Source organism: Oenanthe melanoleuca, chromosome 25 (assembly GCF_029582105.1).
Source record: "Oenanthe melanoleuca isolate GR-GAL-2019-014 chromosome 25, OMel1.0, whole genome shotgun sequence".
Taxonomy (NCBI): Eukaryota; Metazoa; Chordata; class Aves; order Passeriformes; family Muscicapidae; genus Oenanthe; species Oenanthe melanoleuca.
In genome coordinates, this window is record NC_079358.1 from 9,227,682 (window position 1) to 9,244,039 (window position 16,358).

Below are 16,358 nucleotides of genomic sequence, written 5' to 3' on the forward strand. Positions count from 1 at the left end.
AATTTTCTGTTCCCATTAATTCATCTATAGTTACTCCATGCAGTGGGTTACCCTGCTGACGCTGTGTAGCCACTGATTTTTGAACTAACGCTTGCCAATGTGCCCCAAATAGTATCAATTGATGCTCAGATAAAATCAACCGTGAGATACTCTTTAAATCATTTGGCAAAAGGACTTGTGTGTTAAATAGGTAATTTAACATTTGTCTTACGGGCTCACTCTTAAATTCAAATTGACTCACTGTTTGTCTTAATTGCGCTAGCATTTTCTAATTTAAAGGATGGAAATCTGCTTGCATCCCTGCTGGGTTGCCTTGCTGGTCATATAAAGGAGTAAATGTTGCAGGGAATGCCATAAATCTAGAGGTAGGGACTACATTCCCATTCCTATCCAACACTGACTGTTGTGCCAAGCTTTTCCATGCCTCCCGTCTTTGCTGTGCCATTTCCTTCAACGAGTCACCTTCAGGACCCGGGATTGGATTTTGTATGCCATGTATCTGAGATGGGGGCCGTGGTTGTTTATCATCTTTACTTTGCACAAACTCTTGCTACTCAAGTAAAGGAGCAGACGGTGTGGGTGAGTTGTCCTCTGAGTTAACATTACCATTCCCTGCTGTCCCAGCAATTGGAATTTGCACAGATCTTATTTGTGGGGCCAATGGTTGTCCTTTCTCAAGCCCGTAAGACAAATTTTTTTTATGTGCTTTAACAGCTTGCCTAGCTGCCCTTTTCTCTACTACTTTCTGCAACAAAGCATTATGTACTATTTTCCATATTTTACTCAGTTTCTTTGCTGTTTTATCACTATTTAACACAGCCTCCCATAGTTTATCACTAAGTTTATGCCATTTGACAATTCATGTACTGTTTGCGGCACAACAAAACAACTCTTTGCATACCCCCATGCTAATAACCCTGGTAAGTTTTTTTTTAAATCAATTCCTTGAACATTGCACTGCTGTAGAGTACGAGTAAATAATTTATATGCCACTTGCCTATCCATCTCTGTTATCAGCGCTGTTGCAGCTCTCCAGGCTCCGGTGGCATGTATGGCCCAAAACCACCTTTATGGTCTTTGGGGGTGCCGTTTGTCTGGCAGATTTTTGCACCGTCCTGGCTGCGATCAGGACCCAACTCCTACTTTCTCTGCCGTGGCACGTCCTCCCCCGTTTTCTTTGTTGATAAGGAGGGCGACGTCGGGGTCACCATTTGTCGGAGAAAGGGAGATTGCGGACACCAGATGGTCATCAGCAAGACTTGATTTATTGATAAAACAGTTCTGCTTTTATACACTTCTTAATTAGCTTCATACATATTACAAAAGCCAAGCTCATTATTGGTTATCTTCATCTTGCATAAGTTAGTTTTGCAATATTCTGTTTTTAACTGCTTCTACATTTCTGTGGTTTGCTGTTGTATGTCTGCGGTTTTTAGTTCTGTTTTAGTTCCTTTTTTTCTTGCTGCAATAAGCATTGTCACCACAACCCCCCTGTCACAAGGACCTTTGACCTTGGGCTATCCTTTGCTCTACTTAGACCATCTGCAGTAACTCTGCTTGACTATGTCCTCTCTCAGCTAACCAAGTTTGAACAATGCTCTCCACAGAGGAAAATGCATTGGCAATGTCAATGGTGGCATTGGACTCCAACTCATACTGCAGCTCCAGCCCGCAGGTGAACGGGGAGGGGGAGCTCGCCCCAAATCCATCGTGGGGGGCTCCGGGAGGGTTTTATTTTGCGGTTCAGGGGATGTTCGGACGTTGCAGGAGCCCAAAGCCAAGCCAGGAATGGCCCTGGTGGGATCTTGGCGGCTGCCGCGTGGCAATCGCCCGGTACCGGCGGGGAGGGGGCGATATCGGCTCTGGGGATCCCCGGCAGAGCCGGGGGGGAAAGGGGGGAGCCCCGGAGCGGGGAGAGCGCCCAGGGGCGATCCCGGAGCCGGGGGACCCCCGGCAGCCTGGAGGGGTGCGGGAGGTCGATGCTGCGCGGGCTCTGGGCCCTCGAGGCTGAAAGGGGCGCTGACTTCTCCAGCTGCCCTCGGGCAGCGCCACCATCAAACCCAACACGCTCAGCCCTTGTTTTCCCCCCAAACCAGGATTTCCCAAACCGTGGATGCATTGAGGAGGAGGAATAAGCCGTGAGGAACATGTCGATGTCCCAGGAGCCGCAGGCAGGTGAGGAGGAAGTCAGTGCCCCCTTCCCCCTGTGTCCTGCTCCATCTCCCAGCCCAGCAGGCCCCGGCTGCAGCACAGCCCTGGGGGGATCTCCTTGCCCTTCCCTGTGGTACGGAGGCAAATCCCGTCGTGTCCTTGTCCTTCCTCCCCCAGACAAGGAGCTGAGCACGGACAGCAGGGAGGACAAATCCCCGCGGCACAGCCCCGGGCAAGAGGCCGTTTGTAGCAGCTCCACGGCACAGGAATGCAACGGGGAGGAAAAGCCCCGCAGATCCCGCAGCAGGAGGGGCTGCAAACGCACAGCCCGGGGATCCCAGCAGGAAAGAACCAGCCCGGGCCGGGGAGGCGGCCGGAGCTCAGAGCTGGGGCTGCGTGAGCAGCTTCACCGTGGGGAGAAGACCCACAAGTGCTCGCAACGTGGCAAGGGATTCAGGTGGAGATCGGAACTGAGCAAACACCAGAGAGTCCACACGGGGGAACGGCCCTACGAGTGTGGGGAGTGTGGGAAGAGATTCAGCCAGAGCTCAAACCTGAATCTGCACTGGAGGATCCACACTGAGGAGAGACACTATGAGTGTGGAGAGTGTGGGCAGAGATTCAGCCGCAGCTCAGGCCTGTCTGTGCACCAGAGGAGCCACACTGGTGAGAGACCCTACGAGTGTGATAAATGCAGGAAGACCTTTCTGCGAAGAGCCTGTCTTCTCAAACACTATCGCACTCACACGCATGAGAGGCCTTAGAGGTGTCCTGATTGTGGGCAGGCCTTCAAGCACCGCTCCACTCTCATGATCCACCGTTGCATCCACACTGGGGAGAGACCCTATGAGTGTGGGGAGTGTGGGAAGAGATTCAGCCGCAGCTCAGGCCTGTCTGTGCACCAGAGGAGCCACACTGGGGAGAGGCACTACGAGTGTGATAAATGCAGAAAAAGGTTTCAGACCAGCTCCAGTCTCCTCCTACACAATTGCACTCACAAGGATGAGAGGCCTTATGAGTGTCATGAATGTGGGAAGGGCTTCAAGCTCAACTCACACCTTGTCAACCACCGGCGCACCCACACTGGGGAGAGACCCTACGAGTGTGATAAATGCAGGAAGAGGTTTCAGACCAGCTCCACTCTCCTCGAGCACTATCGCATTCACAAGGATGAGAGACCGTTCTGCTGCTCCAGCTGTGGGAAGGGCTTCAAGCAAAACTCTGCCCTTGTTGCCCACCGGCACATCCACACTGGGGAGAGACCCTACGAGTGTGATAAATGCAGGAAGTGGTTTCCAAACAGCTCCGATCTCCTCAAGCACTATCGCACTCATAGGGATGAGAGGCCTTACGAGTGTTCTGACTGTGGGAAGGGCTTCAAGCACAGCTTCATCCTCATCCAGCATCGGTGCATCCACACCGGGGAGAGACCCTATGAGTGTCCCGAGTGTGGGAAGAGCTTCTCACTGAGCTGTAACTTGACCAGACACCAACGGAGTCACCACTGAGAGAAGCCCTGCGAGTGCCCCGAGTGTGGGAAGAGCTTCGTGCGCTGCTCCAGCTCCATCCCCCAGGGCAGGATCCGCGCTGGATGATCCCCAGTGACCCCCGGTGGGCAGAGCCCCGCTGAGCCCTGGTGCCACTGATCCCTGTTGGGAAGACACCTGGCTGGGGGCTCCATCCTCCTGGCTCCCATCCCAGTCCAATTCCCATTCCCGCTCTCCTTCCATCTCCCTGTCCCGTATTCTTTGCCCGGTTGTCGTTCCCATATTCCCAGTCCCATATTCCCTGTGTGTTGGGAAGGATAAGGATTTGACAGGAAGCTCTCACACATATGTACATACAATATTTCCATTTCTGTATTTCCAGTGCAGTTCCCAGATTCCAATTTCCATGCCCTGTCCCATCTTCTAAATCCCCATTCCATATTCTCTCTCCAATTGCTATTTCATATTCCATGTCCCATTCCTGTATTCCCATTCCCTGTTCCTCTTTCCATTCCCGATCCCATCTCCCAGTCCCCATTCCTAGATGTGGGACTGAGGAAAACAGAAGCCTCTCTGAGTCCCTCCAAGAGAGGACAGAATGCAGGAATTAGTAACGGTTTGAGAAATGAAACTACATTATGCCACACAGACATGAAATAGAGATCTGTGCTTTTGTTTCTAAGTAGAAATATTAATTTACATAGATATGAAGTAGAAATATAAATCTTAGTCTGAAGTAAGTAACAATATGTTTGAAGTGCCTTAAAAGTAAAAGCCTTAGAATCTGGTGTGAAAAACAACATGCAGTGGGAGCTCAAGACCAGAGCTCTAGAGAGAATAAAAATATGTTAAGAAATTTTCCTGTATTCTTCAGATAGAACAAACAGGACCTGTGCACAAGTTAGATGTAAACACTTCTATTACAGAAGCCCAGTTCTAACAGGTTTAGGAGAAATACATCAGGTTCCTGTTTTTTGATCATTGGGAAATTTGTCAATAAAAATCCATGTCTTGGAGCCAGAGCTCTCTCTCGCTCCTCTCTCGTCGCTCTCCCTTCCTCCCCCACCATCATCATCACCACTACCAGCATGGGAGAGAAGATGAAAAGGAAGATGATAGAAGAGAAGAAAGGTGTAAGATTCCGTGTAAAAGCCTCTCACATGTTCTGCCCAACGACCCTCGACTGAGGCCTAAAGAACTGCAGTTTAAAGGCGCTGACCAAGGGAAGAGAGGAATGCCAAGTGACTGTTCTCAGGTGGTGCCCATCCCAACCAGGGCAGGTCTGCTCCCACAGGTGTGAGAACAATTAACTGGTCATGGTGTGCTGCTCCTACACAGGCGACTTGCTGCAGAACTGGTCACAAGGACTGTTGGTGTGCCTGGAGCTTGCCATGGTGCACTGCTACACAGGCTTTGTGCCTGGAGCTTGCCATGGTGCGCTGCTCCTGTGTGCCTGGAGCTTGCCATGATTCACTGCTCCTGTGGGCCTGGAGCTTGCCATGGTGCACTGCTCCTGTGGGGCTGGAGCTTGCCATGATTCACTGCTCCTGTGGGCCTGGAGCTTGCCATGGTGCACTGCTCCTGTGTGCCTGGAGCTTGCCATGGTGCACTGCTCCCACCCAGGCCACCTGCACAGAGTCCTGTTTCCACCTGCTTCTTGGAGCAACAATTTCCACATACAATATTCCATAAATCTCCCCACCTTTTGGCCAGTTGCCCGACACCATAGAAAAGACTATAAAAGACACCCTCAAACTAAAGACCCCCGAGATCTCCCCAGACAGCAACGGACATCTATTGGCTGGTTCCACAAGGATTGTCTGCCCGTCTTGGTAGCTCTAATCCCAACCCCTCTCTCTCTGTGTCTCTGTCTGTCTCCCTCTTTCTCTCTGTCCCTCTATTGCATTTGGTTGGCACTAAATAAAAGTGCATCTTTTGCAAAAGTTAATTGTTTTTGTCCCCTGCTGTGTCTTTTGCGATTTGAGATCCCTAAAAGAACCCACCAGGACTCCGCATGTGGTGTGGACCCTGACAAAAGGCCACGGAGCATCTGCCTCTGGAGACTCTGCACCAGGCCGCAGCTTCGACCTCTTGCAGCAGAGAGCTGCTCCTGCTTCCATCGGGACTTTGTGACAGAGATTGAAGAGGCACTGGAGAGCCTTGAGCTCTTTGCCTTGGGAACCTGACGTGCCTTTACCAGAAACAACTTTACAGCAGCTGCTCTGCTCTTGGAAGATCTAAAGCCACAACAAATCCCCACAGCCGGTCCCGGTCCCGGTCCCTGTCCTCATTCCCAGTCCCTGTCCCCATTCCCGGTCCCTGTCCGCATTCCCTGTCCCCATTGCCATTCCCTGTCCCCATTCCCGTTCCCTGTCCCCATTCCCGCTCCCTTTCCCCTCTAACCGGACGCCGCCGCCATCGCTCCGTTCCCCTCACGGCGCTCACGTGACCGCGGCAACCCCGCGCCGCTCCCGCCCACCAATCCCAGCGCGCGGTCGCTCCCTAATTTGCATAACCACGCCCTCCGGTCCCGCCCAGCGCCAACTGCGGTCATGGCCGGGCGCTCTTTGCTCCCAGTTTTCTCCCAGCGCTCCCAGTAAGAGCGGCACTGGCAGGGAAAGCGCTCCCAGTTCCTGCCCGGGGCTCTCAGCATCGCTGCCGCTGCTCTTGCTGTCATTCCCAGCGCTCCCAGTATCACTCGCAGCGCCGCGCGGATCGCAGCCGCTCCGACACCGCCCGGGGCAAAGCGCGGCTGCTTTTGGGTGTCGGCACATCCTCGGGCCGGGCTGGGAGCGGAGGAGGAGCGGGAAGAAGAGGAGGAGCGGGAAGAGGAGGAAGAGCAGCAGCGGGAGGAAGAGGAGCGACACGGGAAGAGAGACAGGAAGACGAGAAGCGATTTTGGAACCAGGCGCTTCTGCCGCCCGCCCGCACAGAGCCGCAGCTTCCCCCGGGTGCGGCAGCATCGCCCCCCAAAAACCCGCAGGTGAGCGGGGAGGGGGAGCTCGCCCCAAATCCATCGTGGGGGGCTCCGGGAGGGTTTTATTTTACGGTTCGGGGGTTGTTCGGATGTTGCCGGAGCCCAAAGCCGAGGCGGCAATGGCCCTGGCGGGATCTTGGCGGTGCCGCGTGGCGATCGCCCGGTAGCGGCGGGGAGGGGGCGATATCGGCTCTGGGGATCTCCGGCATAGCCGGGGGGGAAGGCGGGAGCCCCTGATCGGTGAGAGCGCCCAGGGGCGATCCCGGAGCCGGGGGACCCCCGGCAGCCTGGAGGGGTGCGGGAGGTCGGTGCTGAGCGGGCTCCGGGCCCCCGAGGCTGAAAGGGGCGGTGACTTCTCCAGCTGCCCTCGGGCAGCTCCACCATCAAACCCAACGCGCTCGGCCCTTGTTTTCCCCCAAACCAGGATTTCCCAAAGCTCGGCAGCGAGGAGGAGGAGGAGAAGGAGGCCATGAGGACGAGGTCGATGTCCCAGGAGCCGCAGGCAGGTGAGGAGGAAGTCAGTGCCCCTTTCCCCTGTGTCCTGCTCCATCTCCCAGCCCGGCACGGCCCCGGCTGCAGCACAGCCCTTGGGGGATCTCCTTGCCCTTCCCTCTGGCATGGAGGCAAATCCCATCGTGTCCTTGTCCTTCCTCCCCCAGACAAGGAGCTGAGCACGGACAGCAGGGAGGACAAATCCCCGCGGCACAGCCCCGGGCAAGAGGCCGTTTGCAGCGGCTCCACGGCGCAGGAATGCAACGGGGAGGAAAAGCCCCGCAGATCCCGCAGCAGGAGGGGCTGCAAACGCACAGCCCGGGGATCCCAGCAGGAAAGAGCCAGCCCGGGCCGGGGAGGCGGCCGGAGCTCGGAGCTGGGGCTGCGTGAGAAGCCCCACAAGTGCTCGCAATGTGGGAAGGGATTCAGGTGGAAATCAGAACTCACTGAACACTGGAGAATCCACACAGGGGAACGGCCCTACGAGTGTGGGGAGTGTGGGAAGAGATTCAGGTTGTACTCAAAGAGGGCTGCACACCAGAGGATCCACACTGGGGAGAGGCCGTACGAGTGTTTGGAGTGTGGGAAGAGATTCAGGTGGAGCACACAGCTGACTGTGCACCAGAGAACCCACACTGAAGAGAGGCCGTACGAGTGTGATAAATGCAGGAAGAGGTTTCAGACCAACACCTGTCTCGTCCTGCACTACCACACTCACAAGGATGAGAGGCCTTTTGAGTGTCCTGAGTGCGGGAAGTGCTTCAAGCTCAACTCACACCTTGCCAGGCACCGGCACACCCACAGTGGGGAGAGACCTTACGAGTGTGATAAATGCAGGAAGAGGTTTCAGACCAGCTCCAGTCTGCTCCTGCACTATCGCATTCACAGAGATGAGAGGCCTTATGAGTGTCCTGATTGTGAACAGGGATTCAAGCACAAGTCACACCTACTCAGCCACCGGCTCATCCACACTGGGGAGAGACCCTACGAATGTGATAAATGCAGGAAGACGTTTCGGACCAGCTCCCATCTCGTCAGACACCATCGCATCCACACAGATGAGAGGCCATTCCATTGCTCTGACTGCGGGAAGGGCTTCAAGTACAACTCTGCCCTCGTCAAGCACCGGCGCATCCACACCGGGGAGAGACCCTACAAATGTCCTGAGTGTGGAAAGAGCTTCTCACACAGCTCTCATGTGACCAGACACCAACGGAGTCTCCACTGAGAGAAGCCCTGCGAGTGCCCCGAGTGTGGGAAGAGCTTCGTGCGCTGCTCCAGCTCCATCCCCCAGGGCAGGATCCGTGCTGGATGATCCCCAGTGACCCCCGGTGGGCAGAGCCCCGCTGAGCCCTGGTGCTGCTGATCCGTGTTGGGAAGACACCTGGCTGGGGGCTCCACATCCTCCTGGCTCCATTCCAGTCCAATTCCCATTCCCGCTCTCCTTCCCTCTCCCTGTCCCGTATTCTCTGCCCAGCTGTCGTTCCCATATTCCCAGTCCCATATTCCCTGTGTGTTGGGAAGGATAAGGATTTGACAGGAAGCTCTCACAGATATATATGTACAACATTTCCATTTCCTATTCCCAATCCCATTCCCGTATTCCAATTTCCGATCCCTTTCCCATCTTCTAAGTCCCCATTCCATATTCTCTCTCCAATTGCTATTTCCATATTCCCTGTCCGGTTCCCACACTCCCATTCCCTGTTCCTGTTTCCTTTCCCGTTCCCATGTCCCTGTCTCCATTCCCAGATGTGGGACTGGGGAACACAGAAGCCTCTCTGAGTCCCTCCAAGAGAGGACAGAATGCAGGAATTAGTAACGGTTTGAGAAATGAAACTACATTATGCCACACAGACATGAAATAGAGTTCTGTGCTTTTTTTTCTAAGTAGAAGTATTAGTTTGCATAGATATGAAGTAGAAGTATAAATCTTAGTCTGAAGTAAGTAACAATATGTTTGAAGTGCCTTAAAAGTAAAAGCCTTAGAATCTGGTGTCAAAAATAACCTGCAGTGAGAGCTCAAGACCAGAGCTCTAGAGAGAATAAAAATACAATAAGAATTTTGCTTGTATTCTTCAGATAGAACAAACACCACCTGTGCACAAGTTTGATGTTATCTTTTGTATTACAAAATCCCAATTGTAACAGGTTTAGGAGAAATGCATCAGGTTCCTGCTTTCTGATCATTGGGAAATTTGTCAATATAAATCTGTGTCTTGGAGCCAGAGCTCTCTCTCCCTCCTCTCTCATTGCTCTCCCTTCCTCCCCCACCATCATCATCACCACTACCAGCACGGGAGAGAAGAAGAAGAGGAACATGAAGAAGAAAGAAGAGGAGAAGAAAGGCCAGGGAGCATCTGCCTCTGGAGACTCTGCACCAGGCCGCAGCTTCGACCTCTTGCAGCAGAGAGCTGCTCCTGCTTCCATCGGGACTTTGTGGCAGAGATTGAAGAGGGACTGGAGAGCCTTGGGCTCTTTGCCTTTGAAGCCTGACGTGCCTTTACCAGAAACAACTTTACAGAAGCCAACAGCTGCTCTGCTCTTGGCAGATCTAAAGCCACAACCAATCCCCACAGCCGGTCCCGGTCCCTGTCCTCATTCCCAGTCCCTGTCCCCATTCCCGGTCCCTGTCCGCATTCCCTGTCCCCATTGCCATTCCCTGTCCCCATTCCCGCTCCCTGTCTCCATTCCCGGTCTCTGTCCTCATTCCCGTTCCCTGTCCCCATCCCCATACCCTGTCCCCATCCCCATACCCTGTCCCCATTCCCGTTCCCAGTCCCCATTCCCGGTCTCTGTCGCCATTCCCTGTCCCCATTCTCGTTCCCTGTCCCCATTCTCGTTCCCTGTCCCCATTCCCATTCCCTGTCCCCATTCCCGTTCCCTGTCCCCATTCCCGTTCCCTGTCCCCATTCCCGCTCCCTTTCCCCTCTAACCGGGCGCCGCCGCCATCGCTCCGTTCCCCTCACGGCGCTCACGTGACCGCGGCAACCCCGCGCCGCTCCCGCCCACCAATCCCAGCGCGCGATCGCTCCCTAATTTGCATAACCACGCCCTCCGGCCCCGCCCAGCGCCAGCTGCGGTCATGGCCGGGCGCTCTTTGCTCCCAGTTCCCTCCCAGCGCTCCCAGTAAGAGCGGCACTGGCAGGGAAAGCGCTCCCAGTTCCTGCCCGGGGCTCTCAGCATCGCTGCCGCTGCTCTTGCTTCATTCCCAGTGCTCCCAGTATCACTCGCAGCGCCGCGGTGGTCGCAGCCGCTCCGACACCGCCCGGGGCAGAGCGCGGCTGCTTTTGGGTGTCGGCACCTCCCCGGGCCGGGCTGGGAGCGGAGGAGGAGCGGGAAGAGGAGGAAGAGCAGCAGCGGGAGGAAGAGGAGAGACACGGGAGGAACGGCAGGAAGAGGAGAAGCGATTTTGGAACCAGGCGCTTCTGCCGCCCGCCCGCACAGAGCGCAGCTTCCCCCGGGTGCGGCAGCATCGCCCCCCCAAAAACCCGCAGGTGAGCGGAGAGGGGGATCTCGCCCCAAATCCATCGTGGGGGGCTCCGGGAGGGTTTTATTTTGCGCTTCAGGGGATGTTCGGATGTTGCCGGAGCCCAAAGCCGAGGCGGCAATGGCCCTGGCGGGATCTTGGCGGCTGCCGCGTGGCGATCGCCCGGTACCGGCGGGGAGGGGGCGATATCGGCTCTGGGGATCCCCGGCAGAGCCGGGGGGGAAGGCGGGAGCCCCTGATCGGTGAGAGCGCCCAGGGGCGATCCCGGAGCCGGGGGACGCCCGGCAGCCTGGAGGGGTGCGGGAGGTCGGTGCTGAGCGGAGTCCGGGCCCCCGAGGCTGAAAGGGGCGCTGACTTCTCCAGCTGCCCTCGGGCAGCGCCACCATCAAACCCAACGAGCACAGCCCTTGTTTTCTCCCCCCAAACCAGGATTTCCCAAACCTTGGATGCATTGAGGGGGAGGAATAAGCCGCGAGGAAGATGTCGATGTCCCGGGAGCCGCAGGCAGGTGAGGTGGAAGTCAGTGCCCCTTTCACCCTGTGTCCTGTTCCATCTCCCAGCCTAGCACGGCCCCGGCTGCAGCACAGCCCTGGGGGGATCTCCTTGCCCTTCCCTGTGGCACGGAGGCAAATCCCGTCGTGTCCTTGTCCTTCCTCCCCCAGACAAGGAGCTGAGCACGGCCAGCAGGGAGGACAAATCCCCGCGGCACAGCCTCGGGCAAGAGGCCGTTTGCAGCGGCTCCACGGCGCAGGAATGCAACGGGGAGGAAAAGCCCCGCAGATCCCGCAGCAGGAGGGGCTGCAAACGCACAGCCCGGGGATCCCAGCAGGAAAGAGCCAGCCCGGGCCGGGGAGGCGGCCGGAGCTCGGAGCTGGGGCTGCGTGAGCAGCTTCACCGTGGGGAGAAGCCCCACAAGTGCTCGCAATGTGAGAAGATATTCAGGTGGAAAGCGGAGCTGATCAGACACCAGAGAATCCACACAGGGGAACGGCCCTACGAGTGTGGGGAATGTGGGAAGAGATTCTGCCAGTCCTCAGGCCGGGCTGTGCACCAATATCAACACTGGAGAGAGGCCCTACGAGTGTGATCAATGCAGGAAGAGGTTTCAGACCGGCTTCAAGCTCCGCCAGCACTATCGCACTCACACGGATGAGAGGCCTTATGAGTGTCCTGACTGTGGGCAGGGCTTCAAGCAGAGCTCTGCTCTCATCACCCACCGGCGCATCCACACTGGGGAGAGGCCCTACGAGTGTGATAAATGCAGGAAGGGGTTTCTGACCAGCTCTGATCTCCGCAGGCACTATCGCAGTCACAGGGATGAGAAGCCGTTCTGCTGCTCCGACTGTGGGAAGGGCTTCAAGTCCAACTCTGCCCTCAACAACCACCGGCTCATCCACACTGGGGAGAGACCCTACGAGTGTGATAAATGCAGGAAGTGGTTTCCGAACAGCTCTCGTCTCGTCAGGCACTATCGCATTCATACGGATGAGAGGCCGTTCAGCTGCTCCGACTGCCGGAGGCGCTTCAGGGAAAGGTCACACCTCGTCACCCACCAGCGCATCCACACCGAGGAGAGATCCTACGAGAGTCCCGAGTGTGGGAAGAGCTTCTCACACAGATCTCACTTGACCAGACACCAACGGAGTCTCCACTGAGAGAAGCCCTGCGAGTGCCCCGAGTGTGGGAAGAGCTTCGTGCGCTGCTCCAGCTCCATCCCCCATGGCAGGATCCGCGCTGGATGATCCCCAGTGACCCCCGGTGGGCAGAGCCCCGCTGAGCCCTGGTGCTGCTAATCCGTGTTGGGAAGACACCTGGCTGGGGGCTCCACATCCTCCTGGCTCCCATCCCAGTCCAATTCCCATTCCCGCTCTCCTTCCCTCTCCCTGTCCCATATTCTCTGCCCGGTTGTCTTTCCCATATTCCCAGTCCCATATTCCCTGTGTGTTGGGAAGGATAAGGATTTGACAGGAAGCTCTCACACATATGTACATACAACATTTCCATTTCTATATTTCCAGTGCAGTTCCCATATTCCTATTCCCAATCCCATTCCCATATTCCAATTTCCAGTCCCTGTCCCATCTTCTAAATCCCTATCACATATTCTCTATCCAATTGCTATTTCCGTATTCCGTGTCCCGTTCCCATATTCCGATTCCCGGTTCCTCTTTTCGTTCCCATTACCATGTCCCTGTACCCATTCCTGGATATTGGAGTGTGGAACACAGAAGCCTCTCTGAGTCCCTCTGAGAGAGAACAGACTGCAGGAATTAAATTAAAAACCTTTTGAGAAATTAAACTACATTATGCCACACAGACATGCAATAGACGTCTGTGCATTTGTTTTAATTAAATAGAAATATTAGTTTGCATGGATATGTAGTAGAAGTATAAATCTTAGTTTGAAGTAGATAACAATATGAAGTGCCTTAAAAGTAAAATCCTTAGAATCTGGTGTCAAAAATAACCTGCAGCGAAAACTCAAAACCACAGCTCTAGAGAAAATAAAAATATGTTAAGAACTTTTCCAATATTCTTCAGATAGAACAGACAGGCCATGTGCACTACTTAGATGTAAACTTCTGTATTACAGAACAATTCTAATAGATTTAGGAGAAATGTTTGGATTCCTGTTTTTTGATCATTGGGAAATTTGTCAATAAAAACCCGTGTATTGGAGCCAGAGCTCTCTCTCACTCCTCTCACGTTGCTCTCTCTTCCTCCCCACCATCATCATCATCACTACCAGCACGGGAGAGAAGACTAAGAGGAAGATGAGGAGGAAAAGAAGAGAAGAAGAAAGGCCAGGGAGCATCTGCCTCTGGAGACTCTGCACCAGGCCGCAGCTTCGACCTCTTGCAGCAGAGAGCTGCTCCTGCTTCCATCGGGACTTTGTGGCAGAGAGATTGAACAGGGACTGGAGAGCCTTGGGCTCTTTGCCTTTGGAGCCTGACGTGCCTTTACAAGAAACAACTTTACAGCAGCTGCTCTGCTCTTGGAAGAACTAAAGCTAAAACCAATCCCCAAAGCCGGTCCCAGTCCCGGTCCCTGTCCTCATTCCCAGTCCCTGTCCCCATTCCCGGTCCCTGTCCGCATTCCCTGTCCCCATTGCCATTCCCTGTCCCCATTGCCATTCCCTGTCCCCATCCCCATTCCCTGTCCCCATTCCCGGTCCCTGTCCCCTCTCACCGGACACCGCCACTATCGCTCCTGTGGGAGTCTAGATTATTCCTCTGGCTTCCCTGGAAGGTTTAAGAACCCCCTGGTGCGTCCCCAAAGACCCTCGAATAAGACCCAGCTGTCTCAGGGGCTGGATTTAGCTGCTTGGAACAATTTACCAATATTGAGAGAAGAAATGCAAGCTGCAAAATAAATAGAGTGTAAATTAGACTGTTAGAATGTAGAATTAGCAGATTTCTAGAATGTTTGTGATAAGGGACTCGTGGCCAACATGGAGAATTGGGGGTGTGGATACCTCTTCCTCCTTTTCCGTGTCATCCATGCTGGGTGACATGCTGGCACTTTTAGATTGGATGAGGACAGAGCTGGACCATGTAACAAGATTGTATTGTATTGGGGGTCATTTGTAAACACCTAGTACATAATTTAGACTATAAAAGATAAGTCCTGCCTCTACCAGGCAGATTCTGCCCTGGACGTCTGGCAAGCAGACCGCTGTTCGCTGGACAAAGCATTCCTGAGATAAGGAAGAATAAACAACCATGAAAACCTCTAAGAACAGCCTCCTGCAGTCTCTCATCGGCGGGCATCGGAAAGAGCTGGGTTCCAGACCACCTGCATGTCCACCTAAGGTGATCTCAGGTCTAAGGAGACACCTCAGGATGTGACATTCACCCTGGAAAAAGCTTATGCACAGCAGAGGGGGTGTCGTGGCCCACCAAGGGGTCCCCCCAAAGGTTCCCCCCAAAAGGGGACCCTGCACCAGAGCACTGCAGAATTATCCACAGTGCTGCAAGAGACAGTCTCAAACTGGACCCCTGCAGGGGAGGCACCTGGGTGTTTCCACCTGGCCAAATGTACATTAATCCACTGGATTCTGTGCTTTTCAGTGTAGTGGCAGGGGATCCTCGCTACCAAGAATTCAAGATGGAGGGGAGCAATGAGCTGTGATTGGAAACCCCAGAAGGGTGATATATTTCTACCTAACACATCACTCTCTCCCTGTCCCCCCCAGGCCCCTTAGCACAACTCTTTTTCTAATTCTTTCTCTCTTTCTTTCTCTTTACCTCTTTTAATATTAAATAAAATATGTTAATTTTTTGGCACTAACATCTAACCCTGTTTGGTTTTAATCACTTTTCTTGGGTGTATTTCAAACCTTTTTGAGTCCAACTAGTTTTATTCACAGAGGTTTCATTTATTTTGGTCTTCTGTGTTTAAACCAATTCATAACACCTCTCCAGGTCCCTCTGCAGAGCCCTCCTACCCTCTAGCAAATCCACACTCGCACCCAGTTTGGTGTCACCATGATTCCATGATGGCCTTAAGTGTCACAATGGTCTCCATGATCCCAGGAGGCTCCTTAGTGTCACAAAAGCCCCTTGGTTCCCCAACACCCTTGTGAGTCACAAAGGCCCTTTGGTTCCATTGGGCCCCTCGGTTTCACAATGGCCCTTGGCTCCCCAAGGCCCTGCAGAGTCACAATGGATCCTTGGTTCCATGAGGTCCCACAGTGCAGCAATGCTCTCCTTGGTTCTGCAGTGTCACCATGGCCCCTTGGTTATATGAGGCCTTGAAGTGTCACAGTGGTGTCTGTGGTTCCATGAGGCCTAACAGAATAACACTGGCCCCTTACTTCCCCAGGGCCCTGCCGTGTCACAATCATCACAGAATTACAGAATTAATCAGGTTGGGAAAGATCTTTGAGAGCATCAAATCCAACCTGTGACCCAACACCACCTTGACAGCCAGACCATGGCACTCAGTGACACATCCAGTCTTTCCTGAAACACTTCCAGGGATGGTGACTCACCCATCTCTCTGGGCAGCCCATCACCCTTTCTGTGAAGAATATTTTCTAATGTCCATCCCCCTGGATGTTTCCTAAACATCCCCTGGTGCAGATAAGGGTGTGTCCTCTCGTCCTCTCACTGTTTTGGGAAAAGAGCCTAACCCTCACCTGGCTGCACTCTCCTGTCAGGGAGTTATAGAGAGTGATGAGGTCTCCCCGAGGGTCCTCTTCTCCAGGATAAACATCCCCAGCTCCTTCAGCTGCTCCTCCCAGGACTTGTGTTCCAGATCCTCACAAACTTTCTTGCCCTGCTCTGGACACGCTTCAGCCTCTCCATGTCATTCCTAAATTGGGGGGCCCAAATCTGGACACAGCACTTGAGGTGCTGCTCAACCAGTGCTGAGCACAGGAGAAGAATCACTGCCCTGCTCCTGCTGACTACACCATTCCTGATCCAGGCCAGGTGCCACTGGCCTTCCTGGCCACCTGGGCACACTGCTGGCTCATGTCCTGTCTGCTGTGCATCACTGTCCCCAGGTCCCTTTCTACCTGGCCATTCTCCAGCCACTCTGTCCCCACCCTGGAGCACTGCAGGGGTTGTTATGGCCGAAGTGCAGGACCTGGCACTTGGTCTTGTTAAACCTCTTGTTAAACCCTGTTGGATCTGGGCCCTGGATCCAGCCTGTCCAGGTCCCTCTGCAGAGCCCTCCTACCCTCCAGCAGATCCACACTCACACCCAGCTTGGTGCCACCTGCACATTTGCTGATGCTGCACTCAATGCCCTCATC

General features: G+C 54.3%; 2 pseudogenes; both read left to right on the plus strand.

The window, feature by feature from the left end:
- Window positions 1–1,176: 1,176 nt before the first annotated feature.
- On the plus strand, window positions 1,177–9,337 carry LOC130263099 (zinc finger protein ZFP2-like; annotated as a pseudogene).
- Window positions 9,338–10,717: 1,380 nt separating this feature from the next.
- LOC130262653 (zinc finger protein 239-like) lies at window positions 10,718–14,772 on the plus strand (annotated as a pseudogene).
- The last annotated feature ends 1,586 nt before the right edge of the window (window positions 14,773–16,358 follow it).